This window comes from Sapajus apella, unplaced genomic scaffold, assembly GCF_009761245.1.
Source record: "Sapajus apella isolate SASKATOON/1434 unplaced genomic scaffold, GSC_monkey_1.0 scaffold1, whole genome shotgun sequence".
NCBI classification, from domain to species: domain Eukaryota; kingdom Metazoa; phylum Chordata; class Mammalia; order Primates; family Cebidae; genus Sapajus; species Sapajus apella.
Window position 1 is genome coordinate 45705427 of NW_022436941.1, and position 15787 is coordinate 45721213.

Here is a 15787-nt window from a genome sequence, read left to right on the forward strand (position 1 = left end):
TTGGGAGGTAGAGGTTGCGATGAGCCAAGATTGTGACACTGCACTCCTTCTGGGCAACAAAGTGAGACTCTTTCTCAATAAATAAAGAAATAAAAATAAAAGTAGTGCTATAAATTTCCCTCTTAACACTGCCTTAGCTGTGTCCCAGAGTTCCTGTACATTGTATCTTAGTTCTCATTAATTTCAAAAAACTTCTTGATTTCTGCCTTTATTATTTACCCAAAGCTCATTCAGGAGATTGTTTTTCAATTTCCATGTAATTGTATGATTTTGAGTGAAGTTTTTTTTTTTTTTTTTTGAGATGGCGTCTCACTCTGTCACCCAAGCTGGAGTGCAGTGGTATAATCTCAGCTCATGGCAACTTCTGCCCTCTGGATTCAAGTGATTCTCCTGCCTTAGTCTCCTGAGTGGCTGGGGTTACAGGCACCTGCTACCATGCCCAGCTAGTTTTCGTATTTTTAGTCAAGACGGGATTTCACCATGTTGGCCAGGCTGGTCTGGAACTCCTGACCTCAGGTGATCTACCCGCCTTAGTCTCCAAAAGTGCTGGGATTAGAGGCATGAGCCACCACAACGAATTTTTTAGTCTTGAGTTCTGATTTGATTGTGCTGTGGTTTGAGAAACTGTTATGATTTCAGTTTTTTTGTGTTTGCTGAGGAATATTTTACTTCTGATTATGTGATCAATATTAGAGTATATGTCATGTGGCAATGAGAAGAATGTATATTCTGTTGTTTTTGAATGGAGAGTTCTGTAGATATCTATCAGGTTTATTTGAATGAGAGCTGAGTTCAGACCCTGAATATCTTTGTTAATTTTCTGTCTTGATCATCTATCTAACATTGTCAGTGGGGTATTAAAGTCTCCCACTATTATTGTGTAGGAATCTAAGTCTCTTTGAAGGTCTCTAAGAATTTGCTTTATGAATCTGGGTGCCCCTTTGTTGGGTGCATATATATTTAGGCATAGTTGGATGCATATATATTTAGGGTGCATATATATTTATATTTAGCTCTTCTTATTGAATTGAACTCTTTATCATTATGTAATGTCCTTCTTTGTCTTTTTAAAAAATCTTTGTGTTTAATTGTCTCCTTTGTCAGAAACTAGGATTGTAACCCCTGTTTTTTCCTATTTTCCATTTGCTTGGTAAATTTTTCTCCATCTGTTTGTTTTGACCTTATATGTATCATTGATGTAAGATGGATCTCTGGCAGACAGCATACAATTTGGTCTTGGTTCTTTATTCAGCTTGCCATTCTGGGTCTTTTCATCAGGGAATTTAGCCCATTTATATTTGAAGTTGATATTGTTATATGTGAATTTAATCCTGTTATCTTGATGCTAGCTGGTTATTTTGCATACTTTTTATGTGGTTGTTTCATAGTGTCATTGGTCTGTGTATATCAGTATGTTTTTATAGTGTCTGGTAGTGTTTTTTCCTTTTTACATTTAGTGCTTCCTTCAGGAGCTCTTGTAAGGCAGGTCTTGGTGGTAACAAATTTTGTCATCATTTGCTTGTCTGAAAAGGATCTTATTTCTCCCTCCCTTATGAAACTTAGTTTGGCTGTATACAAAATTCTGGGTTGGAATTGCTTTTCTTTAAGAATGCTAAATATTGGCCCCCAATATCTTCTGGCTTGCAGGGTTTCTGCTGAGATGTTCACTGTTAAGTCTCATGGGCTTCCCTTTGTAAGTGACCTCTCATGCTGCCTATATTAGTGCATTCTCACTCTGCTGTAAGGACATACCCAACACCAGGTGTGGTGGCTCACACCTGTAATCCCAGCACTTTGAGAAGCTGAGGTGGGTGGATCATGTGGTCAAAAGTTCAAGACCAGTCTAGCCAAGATGATGAAACCCTGTCTCTACTAAAAATACAAAAATTAGCTAGGCACAGTGGCAGGCACCTTGGCAGGCACCTCCCAGCTACTTGGGACATTGAGGCAGGACAATCATTTAAACCCATGTGGCAGAGGTTGCAGTGAGCCAAGATTGCACCAATGCACTCCAGCCTGAGCAACAGAGGACATACCTGAGACTGGGTAATTTATAAAAGAAAGAGGTTTAACTGACTCACAGTTCCTCAGGAAACTTACACTCATGGTAGAAGGGGAAGCAAACACATACTTCTTCACAAGGCAGCAGGAGAGAGAAGAATGAGAGCCAAGCGAAGAGGGAAGCCCCTTATAAAACCATCAGATCTCCTGAAAACTCACTCACTATCATGACAGCAGCATGAGGGTAAGCACTCCCTTGATTCAATTACCCTCCAGAGGGTTCCTCCCACAACACGTTGGGATTATGAGAACTACTATACAAGATGAGATTTGGATTGAGATTTGGATGGGGACACAGCCAAACTACATCACTGCCCTTAACAATTTTTCTTCTATTTCCACATTGGAGAATCTGATGATTATGTGTCTTGGGGCTGATCTTCTCATGGAATATCTTATTGGGGTTCTCTGCATTCCTGAATTTGAATGTTGCCCTATCTAGCATGGTTGTGGAAGTTCTCATGGATGATATCCTGAAATATGTTTTCAACATTGGTCCCATTCTTCTCAGTTCTTTCAGGTACACCAATCAGTCATAGATTTAATCTTTTACATAACCCGACATTTCTTGGAAATTTTGTTCATTCCTTTTTATTCTCTTTTTCTCTATTCTTGTCTGCCTGTCTTCTTTCATAAAGACAGTTTTCAAGCTCTGAGATTCTTCCCTCCTCTTGGACTGTTCTGCTATTAATACTTGCAATTGCATTATGAAATTCTTGTATTGTGTTTTTCAGCTCTATTTGGCCAGTTATATCATCTATCTTGGATATTTTGTCAGCTCCTGCAATGTTTTATTGTGATTCTTAGCTTCCTTGGATTGAGTTAGGACATGCTTCTTTAGTTTGGTGGTTTGTTTTGATCCATATTCTGAGGTCTACTTCTGTTATTGCAGCCATATCAGCCTCAGCCCCTTTCCAGAATCTTACAGGAAAGATGATGTGATCATTTGAAGGAAAGAATGCACTCTGGCCTCTTTGAGTTTTCAGCATTCTTGCACTGATTCTCATCTTTGTGGGCTTTATCTACCTTTAATCTTTGAGGTTTCTGACCTTTGGATGGGGTTTTGGGGGTTTTTGTTGTTGTTTTCTTTTTTAACAGTCTGCCCACTTTTCCGTAGGACTGCTGCAGTTTGCTGGGCATCTGCTTCAGTCCCTAGTCACCTCAGATTTTCCAGTATCTGGAGGTATCACCAGTGAAGGCTATGCAATAGCAAAGATGGCAGCCTGCTCCTACCACTGGAAGCTTTATCCCAGTGGGGTACAGACTTGTTGCTGACCCAGAAGTACATGTAGGAGGTAATTGGAGACTCCAGTTAGGAGATCTCATCCAGCCAAAAGGAACAGGATTGTGAGGACCTTACTTGAAGAAGCAGCTTAGCTCCACTTTAGTAGAGCAGCCATGCTGTGCTGGGGTACTCTTTTTACTCCCCATCAGGTTGGGCTTTCCAAAACCTAGAGGCCGGAACAGCTAAGTTGCTGGAACGGATAAGTTGCAGGAATGGCTAAGTTGCTGAAACAGCAAAGATAGTGGGCCACCCCTCCCTCTAGGAACTCTTTCTTAGGAAGTTTTCAAACCTTGTGGGCTAAAGAATGTCAGTGGGAGTAGCTGGAGGTCCCCCATTGCAAAGTCCAACCCACTGAGGAGGAGCAGATTGGGGATCCACTTAAGGAAGAAATCTGGTCATGCTTTTGTAAAGTAGCTATGCTGTGCTGGGGTACTGCTTCCACCCCCTGGTGGTTTTGACTCTCCTAAGCCCACAGGCTGGAATGGCTGAGTTGTCCGAGGAACCTCAAGTATTCCTTTATAGCAATGCAAACAGACTAACATAGAGAGATAAGCAAATCAATGATTCAGAGAGCACAGGGTGACAAGTGCACTAACAGAGGCATAATCAAGTTATGGTCATAGTACTAAATATACATGGTAAACGGAAAGTGACATAATCCTTCTCTTTATGTGTTTTCAGTTTAGTGAGAGAGATGACAAAAATGATATAAAATACAAAATGCTATTAAGGAAATATCCCCACTGATGGGACAGGGAAGAAACGTTTCTAATTCTGTCCGTTGTGTATGAGGGTTTCCATTTCTCCACATCCTCCCCATCACTGGCTGTTTCTGTCTTTTGATTATAGACATTCTAGTAAGTTGTGAAGTGGCAGCACTCCCCAAATTAATCTACAGATTTAATGCAATTCCAATAAAAACCAGCTGATATCTGATGTGGTCTCAATCTGTATTTCTCTAATGATGTTAAACAGTATTGCATGTACTTACTGGCTATTTGTATTATCTTCTTTGGAGAAATTTCAAATTCTTGGCCATTTTTAAATTGAGTTATTTATCTTTGTACTGTTGAATTGTACTAGTTCCCCCTATTTTGGGGGGACAACCCATGGCAGTATTGATCATAATTTAGAGTTTCAGAATAAACTTGATAAAACAGAAATCAGACTACATTCCTCTGAGCTCCAAAATCTCTGTGGCATTCCATTGCATTCTGCAGTCTTATTGGGGTAGGGAATGCTGTGAAGATTTTGTACTTGTTCTTTATGTATTCTAGGATACATGATTTGCATACATTTCTCCCATTCTGTAGGTTGTCTTTTCACTTTATTGGTGATCTTTGAAACACAGCAGTTTTAAATTTTAATGCAGTCCAATTTATCAATTTTTTTCTTTTGTTGATTCTGCTTTTGGTATTACATCTAAGAAACCATTGCCTACTCCTGTATCAAGAAGATTTGCACCTATGATCTGTTCTGAGAATTTTTCTGTTTTAGTTCTTATATTTAAGTTTTTGATCAATTTTGAGTTAATTATTTTGGTATCCTATGAGGAAAGAGTCCAGTATAATTCTTTGTATGTTCATATTTAGTGTCTCAGCAACATTTTTTGAGAAGACTTATATTTTCCCCATTACCTTTTCATGGAACCTTCATCAAAAATCAGTTGAAATACAAGAAACTCAACAGCAAAAAACCCAAATAATCAGATTTTAAAATAGGCACAGGATCTGAATAGGCATTTCTCAAAAAAAGTCATACAAGTGCCCAGTAAGTATGTGAAAATATGCTCAACATCACTAGTCATCAGGGAAATGCAAATCAAAATCACAATGAAGTATCATCTCACCCCAGTTAGAATGGCTATTATTAAAAAGACAAAAGTACCAAATGCTATCAAGAATGCACAGAAAAAGGAAATTTTACATACTGTTGGTGGAAATGTAAATTAGTACAATCATGATAGAAAACAATATTCAGCTTTCTAAAAAAAAAAAAAAAAAAACTGAAAATAGAACTACAATATGACCCACCTGTCCCACTAATGAGTATTCATCTAAAGGAAAGGAAATCAGTATATTGATGAAATATCTTCAGCCCCATATTTATTGCAGCACTAGTCACAATAGCCAAGATATAAAATCAACCTAAGCATCTATCAGCAAATGAATGGATAAAGAAAATGGGGTATACAGTCATGTGCCACATAGTGACATTTTGGTCAACTAAAGACCACAAATAAGATAGTGGTCCCATATGATTATAATGGCTCTGAAAATTTTCTGTTGCCCAGTGATATCATAACTATCATATGAGTGTAATGCATTACTTGTGTTTGTGATAATGCTAGTGTAAACAAACCTACCAGTTTTATAAAAATAAACATAATTATGTACAATGCATATAATGCATAATAGTTGATAATGATAATAAATGACTATGTTACTGGCTTATGTATTTACTATATAGTTCATTATTATTTTAGCATATTCTTCTTCTACTGATAAGAAAAATACAGTTAATTGTAAAACAGCTTCAAGCAAGTCCTTCAGGTGATCTTCCAGAAAAAAGCATTGTTATAGGATATTCCAAAAAAAAAAAAAGCATTGTTAATACTGCTCCATGCTTATTATTGCTCGTGAAGTCCTTCCAGGGGCACAAAATGTAGATGTGGAAGTCTGTGATATTGGTCATCCTGACCTGGTGTGGGCCTAAGCTAATGTGTGTGTTTGTTTTTTTTATTTTTTAACGAAATAGTTTAAAACATTTAAAGAAGTCTTAAAATATTTTTTTAAAACTTACAGAATAAGGCTATAAAGGTAAATATTTTGTATAGTGTGTTTTAGGCTGTGTTATTACACGAAAGTAAAAAATAATTTTATGTTTATAAAGTAAAAAAGTTACAGTAAGCTAAGATTTATTATTGACAAAAGAAAAATACTTTTTACAAATATAGTGTAACCTAAGTATACAGTGTTTACATAGTCTACAGTAGTGTGCAGTAATGTCCTAGGCCTTCACATTCATTCTCCATTTGCTGACTCACCCAAAGCAACTTCCAGTCCTGTAAGCTACATGTATAATAACTGCCCTCTACTGGTGTACCATTTTTCTTTGTCTTTTATATTATATTTTACTGTACATTTCTATGTTTAGATATACACATACCATTGTGTTGCAATTGCCTGCAATATTTAGTATAGTCACATGCTGTACCAGTTTGTAGCCCAGGAGCTATAAGCAATACCATATAACTATACCATCTAAGTTTGTGTAAGTATACTATATGTTGTTCACACAATGAAAAAATCACCTAATGATGCACTTCTCAGAATATATCACCATCTTTAAGTGACATATGACTATATACAGAATGGGATGTGTTTGTCTTGGATACCAGGGTAATTCTGTCATCATCGAATGTGTTGGAAAGTTTCTTTCCTTCATTTTCTGAAATAGCTATTAATTTCTTTCTAAACATTTTTATGCATCATATGAAATGTGTAATATTGTGTTTTTTCTTTCATTCAGTAAAATATATTTTCTAATATTGCTGTCACTTTTTTTGATGCATTGGTTACTTAGAAATGTATTCTTTAACTTCCAAATATTGTGGGTGTTCTAGATTTCTTTCTGCTATTGATTTCTAATTTAATTCAGTTTTCTTATGATTTTGTTGTTTTAAAATTTATTGAGACTTGTTTATGACCTAGGTACATGATCTATTTTGGAGAATGTTCTTGATGTTTGCAAAACAAAAAAAAGTGTTTTCTCAGCCAGCATCATACCGAATGGGCAAAAGCTGGGAGCATTCCCTTTAAAAACTGGGACAAGAAAAGGATGCCCTCTTGCAACACTCCTATTCGGCATAGTATTGGGAATCCTGGCCAGAGCAATAAGGCAAGATAAAGAAAGAAATGGCATCCAAATAGGAAGAGAGGAAGTCTTACTATCCCTGTTTGCAGATGACATGGTTGTATATATAGAAAACCACATAGTGTCAGCCCAAAAGCTCCTTTAGAGGATTAAAAAAAAAAAAACTTCAGCAAATTTTCAGGATACAAAATCAACATTTAAAAATTGCTAGCATTCCTATACACTGACAACAACCAAGCATGGAACATAATCCCATTTGCAATTGCCACAAAAAGAATAAAATACCTAGGAAAACAGCTAAACAGGGAGGTAAAAGATCTCTACAATGACAATTACAAAACACTGATGAAAGAAATCAGAGATGACACAAACAAATGGAAAAACATTCCATGCTCATGGATTGATAGACTCAGTATCATTAAAATTGACATACTGCCCAAAGCAATTTACAGATTCAGTGCTATTCCTATCAAACTACCAATGACATTCTTCAGAGACTAGAAAAAAACTATTTTAAAATTTGTATGGAACAAAATAAGCCCAAATAGCCAAGGCAATCCTTAGCAGAAAGAACAATGCCAGAGACATCACATTACCCAATTTTTAACTACTTCTGGGCTATAGTAACCAAAACACCATGTTACAATATAAAAACAGACACATAGACCAATGGAAAAGGATAGAGAGCCCAGAAATAAAGCCACATACCTACAATCATGTGATCTTTGTCAAAGTTGACAAAAACAAACAATGGGGAAATGATCCTTTTCAATAAATGGTGCTGGGATAACTGGCTAGCCATATGCAGAAGGTTGAAGCTGGACCCCTTACTTACATGATATACAAAAATCGACTAACATGGATTAAAGACTTAAATGTAAAACCCAAAATTATAAGTCCCTGGAGGACGACCTAGGAAATACAGTTCTGGTCATAGGAACTAGCAAAGATTTCATGACAAAGATGCCAAAAGCAATTGCAAAAAAAAAGCAAAAATTAACATAGTACCAAATTAAACAAGAGCCTCTGCACAGCAAAAGAAACCACAAACAGAGTAAAAAGATAACCTACAGAGTGGGAGAAAATATTTGCAAACTATACATCTGACAATAAAGTCCAGGCTGAGGTGGTCTGAGATGAAGATGCGGAACATGTTGGGAACTGGAGCAAAGATAACTCTTGTTATACTTTAACAAAGAGACTGGTGGCATTTTGCCCCTGCCCTAGAGATTTGTGGCACTTTGAACTTGAGATAGATGATTTAGTGTACCTAGAGGAAGAAATTTCTAGGCAGCAAAGCATTTAGGATGTAACTTGGATTCTCTTAAAAGCATTCAGCTTTATACATTCACAAAGAGATGGTTTGGAATTGAAGCTTATTTTTAAAAGGAAAGCAGAGCATAGAAGTTTAGAAACTGGAGTTAGATGATGTGATAGAAAAGAAAAACCCATCTTCTGAGGAGAAATTCAAGCAACTGCAGAAATTTTCATAAGTAATAAGAGGCCTGATGTTAATTGCCAAGATAGTGGGGAAAGTGTTTTCAGGGCACATCAAAAGTCTTCACATCGGCTCCTCCCATCACAAGCTGGGAAGCCTCGGAGGAAAAAATGGTTTCATGGGCTCGCCCTAGGGCCTTGCTCCTGTGTGCAGTCTTGGGACTTTGTGCCCTGTGTACCAGCTGTGGCTAAAAGGGACCAATGTACAGCTCAGGCCATTGCTTCAAAGGGTATAAGCTTCAAGCCATGCTGACACATGGTGTTGGGCCTGTGGTTGTACAAAAATAAAGAATTGAGCTTTGAGAACCTCTGCCTAGAATTCAGAGGATGTATGGAAATGCATGGATGTCCAGGCAGATGTGTGCTGCAGGGGTGGAGCCCTCATAGAGAACCTCTGCTAGGGCAGTGCGGAAGGGAAATGTGGAGTGGGAGCTCCCCACAGAGTCTCCACTGGGTCACTGCCAAGTGAAATGTGAGAAGAGAGCCACCATACTTGAGACCCCAGCATGGTAGATCCACCAACAGCTTGCACCTTGCACCTGGAAAAGCCACAGACATTCAATGCCAGCCTGTGAAAGCAGCCAGAAGGGGGACTATACCCTGAAAAGCTGCAGGGGGGGAATTGCCCAGGGCTGTGGGAGCCCACCTCTTACATCAGCATGCCTCAGGTGTGAGACATGAAGTCGAAGAAGATTATTTTGGAGCTTTAAGATTTGACTGCCCTGCTGGATTTTGGATATTTTGGAGCCTATAGCCCCTTTGTTTCGGCCAATTTTTCCCATTTGGAATGGGTGTATTTACTTAATGCCTGTACCCCTACTGTATCTAGGAAGTAATTAACTTGCTTTTGATTTTACATAGACAGAAGGGACTTGCCTTATCTCAGATGAAACTTTGGACTGTGGCTTTTTTAGTTATTGCTGAAATGAGTTAAGATTTTGGGGGACTGTTGTGAGGCTTGATTAGTTTTGAAATGTGAGTACCCAAGATTTGGGAGGGGCCAGGGCAGAATGATATGGCTTGGCTGTGTCCCCACCCAAATCTCATCTTGAATTATAGCTGCCATAATTTCCACATGTTGTGGGAGGGACCCAGTGGGAGGTAACTGAATCAAGGGGGTGAGTCTTTCCCATGCTGTTCTTATGATAGTGAATAAGTCTCATGAGATGTGATGTTTTTATAAATGGGAATTCCTTGGCATAGGCACAAGCTCTGTTGCCTACTGCTGTGTAACACATGTCTTTGCTCCTCCACCTTTTCACCTTCTGCCATGATTGAGAGGCCTCCCCAGCCATGTGGAACTGTGAGTCCATTAAACCTATTTTTCTTTATAAATTACCCAGTCTCTGGTATTTCTTCATAGCAGTGTGAAAATGGACTAATACAGTCTCTAATGTGAAAAACCATTTTTTTTTTCAAATGTCAAGTAGTCCTTGGCTATGCATTCATATTAGAAAAAAGAAAACATAAAACTACATAGAAATTATTTGGATAACACTGATTTTACTGGTATACTTTGCTTTAGAGTGAACAGATGGGGAATGATCAGTATGCTAAAGTCAGCTAAAGACCAGAATGAAGCAGGGGTACCCATGCTGGTGCTTACTTTCATAGTTTTGTGGACAGTTAATTCATGTCTTGAAGCACATCACTGCTTTCATTTATTTCCCTTTACCCACAGTCAGATCTTTAATTAAAGACAAAAAAAAATTACAAAGTAGCAGCTTGCACTAAAAGGTAGGGAAGGGAGATTCAGTGTTTCTTGAGCAAACCTTCAATGGATTGTGTTTTTTAGCCTCACTTTTTACTCCACACTCTGCCATGGATATCAGGTCATTCTTTTAATTGCAGCCCTCTTTGCACACATTTTAGAGTTTAGCCTTTTCTATTCTATTTCTTCTATGAATGCTGTTTCATCTGTCTTGCCTTTTATAAATTTGTGGTAATGACTCACTGTCTCCATTTTTGTGGGTTTATATTTCTCCTCTCCATAATATAACTTCATTGCCTTTTTAAGGGATATCTGGGGACAGAAGGAAAATGTATGCTGCTTGAGCTTCCTAACCAAAAATTTTATTCATATAATTTTAAACTGTTTTAATGTAAGGCTTACTTGCTTTTTAGCCCTATTTTCTTCTCCTTTTAAACATTTTCTACATTGCTTTCCTTTTTCATAATTGCTGTTTATAGTAGATTATGGAAATGTTTTTAAAGCAACTCTTTTTATTATGGTGATTATTATTTTAGTTACTACTTCTTTCTCTTTCTTTATGCATTCCTTCATCCCACCATCACACACATTTGCCTTTCCTTAAATAACCATTCCTTAAATAACCAGTGTTACCAACATTGACAGTGTGTAGAATATTAAGTATAATTGTTTCCTTTGTCAAACTAATTGACTGAAAGCTATGAAAAAGCACCATTTGCTCTAAAGCCAGCTGATATTGTCATCAAGAAAACAATTTCAGTTATGTATTGATTTTATGAGAAACCTTGTGATTTCAGGTATGGAGTATAGGTGATGTGCTTTATCTCAGTAACGGCTTCCTTGCATTGGCATCCTCACCTTAGTTCTTAGATGGAACTGAACCATTTTCCTCATTATAATGCCATTTTTTCCTTTTGTTTTTCAACTATTTCTCAGGGTGGCAAAGTTGTCCATGAGAGTTTATGTCTGTTTCTGATTAAATATCAACTGGAGTTTAGCTTGGGATAATGGATGTATACTAGATGTATTTAAGGATTTGTATACTAGACACCATATAAAGACAGGCAATATGAGGACAATTAGTAAATGCTATAAGAAACCATTAGAGCCTGAGCACAGTGGCTCATACTTGTAATCCCAGCATTTGGGAGGTTGAGGCAGGCAGATCACTTGAGATTAGGAGTTCGAGACCAGCCTGGCCAACACTGAAAAACCCCGTCTCTACTAAAAATGCAAAAATTAGGTGGGTGTAATGGCACACGCCTATAGTCCCAGCTACTCTACTGGGGAGACTGAGGCTGGAGAATCACTTGAACTTGGGAGGCAGAGGTTGCATTGAGCCAAGATCACACCACTGCACTCCAGCCTGGTGACAAAGTGAGACTCTGTCAAAAAAAAAAGGAAAGAAAGCAACCATTGGAGTCTACCTCATATCCATTTCCTAGGCAATCTAACGTAACCAAGAGATCATTTTGGCTGATCACAGATAACAAAATAGTCTTTTATTATTATTATTATTATTATTTAATGCATTTACTGTTTGATGTTTTTTGCTTTTCTTTTTTATAGTAAGACAAGATAAAGAAATAAAAAGTATAGATTTTGGAAATAAATAAATAAGCCCATTATTTGTACATGATGTAAAACTACAGGAAAAAATAAGAGTTTATCAAATATCCTGGATGAACCTATCAACCTACCAAAATTATACACATAATATATATATAAACAAAAAAGGGAAAAGTTTTCTGCAAAGAGATATGATATTCAAAACATGGAGTGCCTAGAAATAAATACAACATTAACAAGAGATGTACAAAACTCCTACGGGAGGCTGGGCGCAGTGGCTCATGCCTATAATCCTGTAATCCCAATACCTTGAGAAGCCAAGGTGGGTGGATCACCTGAGGTTGGAAGTTCGAGGCCAGCCTGGCCAACATGGTGAAACTCCATCTCTTAAAAAAAAAAAATCCTATGGGGAAAATAAAAGAGCATTATTTTGTAATATGAAGACCTCAATAAGTAAAATTATATACATTACACATGACTTGGAAAACTCAATGCTATACACTTGCCCAATTTTGATAGAAATTCAAAGTAATATCTGTCAAATTCCTAACTTTCTTTGTTTTGGTGAGGAGGTGCAAACACTTGACAAAAGATTCTGAAATTATATAAAAAGGCAAACTGTCAATAGCCAAGAATAATAATAGTATACTTTGGTGCAGGAAAAGACAAATATGTTGGTGGAAGCTTATTAGTGAAAGTGTAGTGCATGGATCCACAGCATTAGTGGCATTACCTGAGACCTTGTTAGAAATGCAAAATCTCAAGCCCCAGCACCAAATCAACTTAATCAGAACCTATTTGTAACAAGATTGCCAGGAATCTGTTTTCAACAGGATCACCCAGAAGAGTGGGGAAAAAATGGTTTTAATAAATAATCTAAAGTAAATAGTAACTAAACAGGAAAAAAAGGCATTTGGATTAAATAGCATTGCTTGTTTTATATGGTGCAACCTCATGTTACTTTCTTCATGATACATTTCTTTAGGAATGATCAATTTTTAGTGAAAATAGAAGAGATGTTTTAAATATGCATTCTCCAAGGTGCCCCTATTACCTGTGTGGCTATAATCTATGGACCATCTTGTTAATAAGCTTTTCTTAGGTACCTAATCTTCAGGATGTCTTTGTGTATTCCCAGCATCTCTTCTTCTTGACCCAAGTCCATGTGTCATGATTTAATGATAGTACTGTCACTGGCAACCTAGACAACTAATGGGAATATGCCCTCCATCCTATTCTGGCAGTGATAAAGCTTTGTCCAATTATTTTACAGGTACATTTTACCTACTTTGGAAAAAAACTTTGCCGAAGATACTAAAGAAGAGATAGTTCTTCTGCTGACAACTTGTGAGGAAATAATTTTCAGCTTCCTCAGGGTTAGAAGATCTGTTTATTCTTAGTGTCTTCTGAAATAAAATTAGGTAAGAAATGTTTTTCTTCATATTTTGAATAATTTGTACTGTGCCTACTCAGTTTCCTTGAAATCTTCTAGAATTCTATTCCTTTGGCCTCTGAGAGAATACAGTTAGCATTCTTCTTTAGGAAGTTAGTGGGCCAGACAGCTGTCAGCTTTATGATTTACCTGATCTCCAGTGTTAGGGAAAGCACAATTCAACTTTTAACCAAGTCTTCTACACAACACTGCAGCAAGGCCGCCAGCATTTCTCTTTATGTTTCCTTCTTTGAAATTCCCCATTCTATGCAAACAGTATACTTTTATTTTTAAATTCTTTGTGTGAGATGAAACCACCACTAACTGACTTTACTTGTCTTTAGTTCAAAATCAATGAATTGAATGAAATAATTCGTATTTCTGTTACCCTTTCTCATTTCTAGAAAATAAAATACCACTGCTTATTTAACTTGTGACTTGTCTAAACACGTTGAAAGCATTGACTATAAGGCATAACACTCAGACTCTGAAGGGGAACTGTGACAAGTTCAGTCAAAAGGGAAAAGAGGAATAATTTATAAAAGGCACTGCAGATAATGATGCCAGCCAGTTATTTTAAAATGCATCCATCTCACCTTTTAATGAATTAGATTTGTCAACAGCAAATGTTTTATGCACTACTTCTAATAAAAGTGGCATGCTAGGAATGCGGTGCTTTGAGGTTGGCTTCTTCAAAGCTTTAGAGTATCTTCAATTCAAAGATTTTTTAAATAATAGATATTAAAAAGTATATTTAAATAATATTAAGGTTGTGACACAAACACCAAATGACAAAATTCAGGAGTTTCAAAGCAGAGGCTGACATGCTATCACGATTTCACATTAGAACTGTTTTTTAAATTAGGAATATAACAGACTGATTTGGGTATTGTATGTCAGTTTAACTTTAAATTCTCTGGTTGTTTTGGTTGGTGTCACAACCTTAATGTCAACTTTTCAAATAGGTTTCTACATTTCCTTTGGTTCGGGGTCATTAAAAAATGCATGCGATAAATCTAAGAGGCATAAATAGGTCATGCAGAAGTGGAATTCCTTGCTCCTCTGGAAGTGAGAGACAGCTAATTTATAAATGGAAAACAGTTAGTTTAGGCATTTTCAGTAAATTTTTGGTTTTCAGTATTTGATTAAGAAAAATCTAAACCCAAATAACAAGACATGATATTGGTATAATTCTGTTCAAATTCTATTCCTCTTGTACCTCTAATCCTAATGATTTGATCTTGTTGGTGTTATCACCTCTGTAGATACACTGTTAGTGTTATCACCTCTGTCGATAAAAAGAACCATGTTTCACTATTGATTTATTTTTTCACTAAAAGCACAAGTTTAATTTCATTTTGGGAATCCTTATTTGATATAATTGAGTACAGGTAAGCCCTGCCTTGCAAACTTACATCTGGCAGTCCTTTTAATAAAGTATCATTATGCAGAGTTTTTGGTAAAATCTTATTATTTTAAAGTAACACTTGTCATAGGAAGTAAAATGAAAGTAAAGTCTTATGTGTTGTGTATTTTTAAAAAAATCTAGCACCACAGCAGACAAAGGAGCAGTGAGGAACACCAATCTGTAGGGAAAGAGAAAGGAGAGAGAGGAAAGAATAAACCACTCACCCAGATCCCTCCCTTTTTCTTGATTCTTATCTGTCATGATTTGACAGAGCAGGTCTGTATGGCCTATGTTCAATATAGTTTTAATTTAGAAAAATAATGTAATAGAATTTGTATTACAGTGGTTTTTTTTAATCACCTGTGTTGAAAAAATAAAAGATAAAAGGATAGGCAAATTATCCATTGACCTTTACTTGCTGACTCTTAAAGATACCCACCAACCAAAAACACTTTCTAGCTCTCATCTTCTTTTTGATTAAAACATCTGGCTCTGGTTTTAATCAATGACTGGGTAAACATTAGTCTTTCTTTTCTAATGTACTCCATTCCTTTTATGTCTTTATTTTTCAACCAGTGTTGAAATAAATTTCTTACAGTTTTCATTTGGGAAGTTACAATGAAATTTTATCTTCATTTGTGGTCCTAACTTTGCTTTTCCTATGTATTGGCTTCTTTGATATATCATTATTATTAAATCACCACATTTTTGATAAATAATATTCTTTTAAGCCTCAGTTCTCAAAGGCAAGAAGTAATTGTGCTGCATTGTATTATAGTTTGAATATGCGTACAGTTGTATGTGAAGGCATTGATTAAATGGTCTGAATTCATTAAAAGTATAGCAGTGTTCTTCCTTGAACAAATATTTAAAATCATTGTTTAAAATATTTAAAATCATTGTTATTGTTGATATTAATACTAGTGCTGACATATATTTCATTAAATA

General features: G+C 36.5%; 1 protein-coding gene across 2 annotated transcripts in view; it reads left to right on the forward strand.

Annotated features, from left to right (window-relative positions):
• KIAA0825 (KIAA0825 ortholog) overlaps nt 1-15787 on the forward strand; it is a 461146-nt gene that overhangs the window by 15825 nt on the left and 429534 nt on the right. For both annotated transcript variants that reach the window (XM_032271836.1, XM_032271256.1), the window contains exon 2: nt 13273-13420. The gene's annotated coding sequence lies outside the window, so the exon portion shown is untranslated. The remainder of the gene's footprint in view (nt 1-13272; nt 13421-15787) is intronic.